The sequence below is a fragment of the Orycteropus afer genome, unplaced genomic scaffold (genome assembly GCF_000298275.1).
Source record: "Orycteropus afer afer isolate SDZICR_OR568_19922 unplaced genomic scaffold, OryAfe1.0 scaffold00059, whole genome shotgun sequence".
Classification (NCBI taxonomy): Eukaryota; Metazoa; Chordata; class Mammalia; order Tubulidentata; family Orycteropodidae; genus Orycteropus; species Orycteropus afer.
This window is the reverse complement of record NW_006921646.1, coordinates 3,537,328-3,543,284: the sequence shown is the minus strand read 5'-3', so window position 1 is coordinate 3,543,284 and position 5,957 is coordinate 3,537,328.

Genomic DNA, 5,957 nt, shown 5'->3' with positions numbered 1-5,957 from the left:
AGTTGGATCCAACTCCATGGCAGTGAGTTTTTTGATATTCCATGTATACTAACAAGGTCTGTCTACTCTGGAATTATACAAATAATTTTTCCTATCTGTCTCAGGTTGTGATCTCTTGGAAATAGATTTGGAAATCTACCTGAAGCATGCTTCCTGAGGAGTGCCCTTTGGAATGACACCTGTAAGGAATTGAAGGAAGCAGGGTTGAGTAGATGGAGAAGTTAAACTACAGTGTAGTCAGGGGCAGATTACCCAATAAGTAAGGTAAGCACAGGCTTGCTTGTGCTTACTTACTAATCTGTAGTGAACAATTTCACATGTGGACACGTGAAACCATTCATCTTGGTTATTGGGTAATCTGACATTGAATATAATACAACAGAAGCTTCAGATCTGGAATTGGGATGGTCTTTCAAGTTGTCTCAAATTGAGGCAAGGGGTCTGGGCCTTCGTACCCTCAAAGCTACACTGAGAAAGGGGGTGCATATCTTTGGGTGAGGCAGTTCCTTTCAATAAGGGTGATTTCCTGAGAGAAACCCAACTGTGATCCCAGCAGCCAATATTCTTCAATGGCCTTGGAAACTAGTGTGTGGGTCCCGAGGGGCGGGATCTGGGTGGGGCACACAGCATCCGCAGACGTATTTTAAGAGGAAAATGCTGAGTAGTAGAGTGTGTGCATCTTCAGCTTTAGTAGATCTTGACAAACTGTTTTTCAAATTAGTGATACCAAATTCTACTCCCTTCTGCCATTTATGAGAATTTTTATTGCTATTCTTCCTTTCCACCTTTTTTAATATCTTGGTTTCCCTGATCTATTTTCAGGAAAATTCCTTGAAGTTTAAAAATTATCTCGTTACAAACAACAAAGATGAACTCTTTTGCACATATAGTACCGCATTGTCAGTGAAGGCAAACATGGGTATACAGGTGGATAGATGGGTGGACAGGTTGAACTATTAGATATGTCTATGAAGCGGGGAGCGCACCCAAGAACATGTATAGGGTTGGCAGACAATGGTTCTATAAGTTTATGTGAATGATCTGAATTCCCAGGTGTATAGTAGAGCTGACAAGGGGCAAGGTTGTAATCACTGCTTTGTCACAGCCAGCTACCCAGAGGGACTGAGTAGTTGAACCTGTGGGCTCGGGACCATAGTTGCAGGGGACATTAAGCTCAATTGTCATAACATACTACACAAAATACTGTTCTACCTCCTACTTTGGCGAGTAGCGACTGGGATCTTAAAAGCTTGCAAGCAGCCATCTAGATGCAACAATGGGTCTCTCCTCATCCAGAGCAAAGAAGAATGAAGAAAACCAAAGATTCATGGAAACAATTAGTCCTCGTGACTGGTATACCATGTGATCTGCAGCCTATATGACTATGAGACCAGAAGAACTAGATGGTGCTTGGCTACCACTGTCATCCACTTGGAAGGGATGTAGGAGATCCTGGATAGAGAGGGAGAACAATGTGGAACAAAACTCAAAATCATTTGGAGAAAAAAAAAGGGTGGGGGGACCAGGTTTGCTGGTCTGATAGAGCCTGGTGGAACCACTGAGACTAGGGCCTCTAGCTGCCCTTGAGGTCTGGAATTCAACCCACACCTGTGGCTTCTAGGCAAACAAAAGACAGGCATATGAGCTTAACATTTATCTGAGGTAGATACACTCCTTGGAGACAACAATCATGAGAGAAAGAAGGACTGTTTATTCACAGGAAGACAGCTCAGGGGGCGGGAGTGCATGGAGGGATGGACACAGGGAAGTGGTGACTGTCAGGAGGAAGTGGGAGCTGTTGCATCGTGGTGAATTTTGGTCAATGTCATGAGGCAAAGTGTATGTGAACTGCTGTATGGAAAATGAATCTGCTCTGTAAATTTTCACCCAAATCACAATAAAAAAAAATTATCTCGTTGTTCTTAGGTGCCATCAAGTCAGTTCTGACTCATAGTGATCCTATGTACAACAGGACCAAACACTGCCTGGTCCAGCCCCATTCTCAGTCGTTGCTGTGCTTGAGCCTATTCCAACTTGAAGGACTCATCTTCCGGTGCTCTATCAGATACTGTTTCCCTGCTGTTCATAAAGTTTTCAGTGGCCAACTTCCCCTCCTCCCCACCAGAAGTGGACCTGGCTTCGTTTTTCTTCCTATTCTTAGTCTGGAAGCTCCATTGAAATTTGTCCACCATGGGCCAGCCTGCTGGTATTTGAAATTCTAGTGGCATAGCTTCCAGCATCACAGCAATATGCAAGTCACCACAGTGTGACAAACTGACAGACAAGTGGTGGTTAGCTCTTTGGCTATGTCTAATCTGCTTTTTGGGAGCTCTGGTGGCATAGTGCCTAAGGCATTTGACTGCTAACCAGAAGGCTGGTGGTTGAAACCCACCATCCACTCCTCGGAAGGAAGATGGGGCAATCTACTTCCGTAGTGATACTGACTTGGAAACCCAAGGAGGGGTCTCTATGAGTCGGGTCTGACTCAACGGCATATAACAACAACAATCTGCTTTTTAACTCATTGAGGTCCCCCCACTCCAGAAGTTCCAGGCATTTCTTTGTGAGTGTGTGTGATTTGTGTAAAAGTTCACAGAGCAAATTCATTTTCCATACAACAGTTCATACACATTTTGTTTCATGACATTGATTGCAATCCCCATAATGTAACAGCTCTCTTTCCACTTTCTCCATGTGGTTACCTTTTTCCTGTGTCCTTCTTTCCTATGCATTCCCGCCCTCTGAGCTATCTCCCTGTGCAAATGCTGCCCTTCTGATCTCTCATGGTTGATTGTTCTAAGGAGTGTACCTACCTGGTATAATTTTTCACCTTGTAGGCCTGTATATTGTTTGGCTGGAAGCCACGGGAATGAGTTCAATTCCAGGTCCGAATGGTGACTAGGGGCCATAGTCTTGAGGGTTTTACCAGTCTCAACCAGACCAGTAAGCCTGGTCTTTTTTATAATTTGAGTTTTTTTTCCACATTTTTCTCCTATTCTATCCAGGATCTCCTGTTTTGATGCCTTTCTAAGTGGTTGACAGCAGTTGCCAGGTACCACCTAGTTCTTCTGTTCTCAGGGTCACATAGGCCAAGGTTCACATGGTCCACTAGCCCCTTGGACTAATTATTTCCATGTGTCTTTGGTTTTCTTCATTCTTCTTTGCTCTGGAGGAGGAGAGATTAATTGTTGCATCTTAGATGGCCTCTTGCAAGCTTTTAAGACCCCAGTCACTACTCACCAAAACAGGATGTAGAACAATGTTTTTGTGTAGTATGTTACAGGCATTTCTTTTTTAAATGTTTCTTTTTCTTTCTTCTTTAAAAAGCAAATTGTTTCTTTTTTATGGTTATGATTTCTTATTTAAACATATAAAACTTAAGTATGATTCAAGGTGGTGGACTAGGCAGATAAACTATCCAGATCCTCTATAGCAAAGACTTGAGAACACAAGGGAAATGGCTATGGATGACAATCCTGTATCCCACAGCTTCAAAGAAAAGGATAAAGAAGTAGATCACATACCGATGATTGGGAGAGACCAAGTGAAAACAGTGAACAGGAGCAGTAAATTTCCAACCAGCACAGCGCTGCCATTTTGAAATATTGCAAGCAGTGTTCCCATTGGAGCAGGAACCAGATAACAGCTCCACTTGCTCAGGACTGCACCAACACCCACACTGGTGATCAGGCGATCAAAGCAGAGGAAGACGTTGGAAGGAGCACAAGAGTTTAAGGCAACAAAGGTAAATACTATTACATAAACAATCCTGCAATAATGGTAATAGCAATAACCTGTGAGTGGACCCAGACACTCAAGCTGAATAGGGATAGGAAGGTAAATGGGACAGGCTATATGTATTTATATGTTCTGCAAATATATCCATGAATATAGTAGGGGCAAAGTTATGAAAACTTCTTAGCCATAATCAAACACCTTGAAAGAATAAGTTGCTGGGCCTGGGTGTGCAGGACCATAGTCTTGGGGGCGCTAAGGTCAATTGGTATAATACAGTCCACAAAGACAGTCAGTGCTCTACATCCTACTTTGGTGAGTAGTGATTGGTGTCTTAAAAGCTTGTGGGCACCATTTAAGGCACAACTATTGGTCTCTCCCCTTCCAGAGCAAAGAAGAGTAAAAAAAAAAAAAAAAAAAAAGCAAAGTTGCAAGGCAACAATTAGTTCAAAGGACTGATGGGCCATGTGAACCCCAGCTTCCACAACTCTGAGACCAGAAAAATTAGATGGTGCTTGGCTACCACTGCTGACCACTCTGAAAAGGATCACTATAAGAGGTCCCAGATGGAGTGGGAGAGAAATGTGGAACAACTCAAAATCACTAAAAAAAAAAAAAAAAAAAAAGACCAGGCTTACTGGTCTGAAAGAGACTGGTGGAACCCCTGAGACTATGACCCTTAGACATCCTTCAAGCATGGAACTCAACTTACCCACGGCTTAACTTTCAACCAGTTGATAAGCCTATAAGTGAACAATAATGCCAGGGAGGTATGCACTCACTAGAACAATCAATCATATGAGATCCAAAGGGCAGCATTTGCCCAGGGATAAAGCTCAGAAGGCAGGAAATGACAGGAAAGAAGGACAAAGGGAAATGGTAAACCCAGGGAGGAATGGTAAACACAGGAAAGAAATGAGAAGAGTGCTGTTACATTGGGGAATTGCAATAAATGTCACAAAACAAAATTTGTATAAATTGTTGAATGGAAAACCAATGTGCCCTGTAAACCCAAATTACCATTAAAAACACACACGTGTTTTTATATATATATGAGCTTTGGTGGTGTAGTGCCTAAGGCATTTGACTGCTAAACAGAAGGCTAGCGGTTCAAACCCACCAGCCACTCCTCAGAAGGAAAATTAGGCAATCTACTTCAGTAAATATTTTACTGCTTTGGAAACCCAATGAGGTTCACTCTGAGTCGGAATTGACTTGATGACAGTGGTGTTTTGTATATATAACTAACTTAGTGATTTCCTATAACTTTTTTTTTTTTTTTTCAATTTCTAGTACTCTCATTTCAATGGTTGTTATAGCTATTGATTTTCATGGAAACTTATTTATTCATATTTGTAATTGTGTGATTGTGGTTATTTGTTGGAATTCTGTACTGACTGTATACATCCTCCAGAAAGGTTTTGTGTCTGCTTCTGCCAGGTAGGTACCCCAGGGATATTACCAGCTCAGGAACTCTTTTATTATTATTATTAAAATATTTTATTGTGTTTTCAGTGAAAGTTTGCACTTCAAATTAGTTTCCTATTGAACAATTTCTACACAATTTGTTCAATGACATTGGTTACGTTTTTCACAGTGTGTCAGCTTTCTCATTATTTCTGTTCTGGTTGTTCTGTTTCCAGTAATCCAGTTTCCCTGCCTTCTTGCCTTCTATTCTTTGCTTTTGAGTAAATGTTGACTGTTTGGTCTTACATACTGGTAATTTTTGAAAGAAGCACAGTATTCTCTGAGATGTTAATTTATGAGCCAATCTGTTATTTAACTAAAAGATGACCTCACAGAATAGTTTTGGTTCAATGTTTAAAAAATATCTCAGAGTGACAGTCTCAGGGAGTCCTACAATTTCAACTGGATCAATAAGTCTGCACTTTTTAAGAATTTGAGTTCTATTCCACATTTTGCTTCTATTCTATCAGGATCATCTATTGTGCTCCTGATCAGAAAGAGGACCTCGTTTCTTTTTAATTAACTTTTTATTTCAGAAGTTTTAGATTTATAGAATCATTGCAAAGACAATGCCTTCAAGAGTTTTTTCCTTCTTCCTCTTGTCTAAATCTTTAATTCATTTGTCCTGGGCATCATTAAAAAGAGGCTAGGTTGATCCTGCGGGCTTGGGACCATAGTCACAGGGGACATCAAGCTCAATTGGCATAACATACTATACAAAACATTGTTCCACCTACTACTTTGGCGAGTAGTGA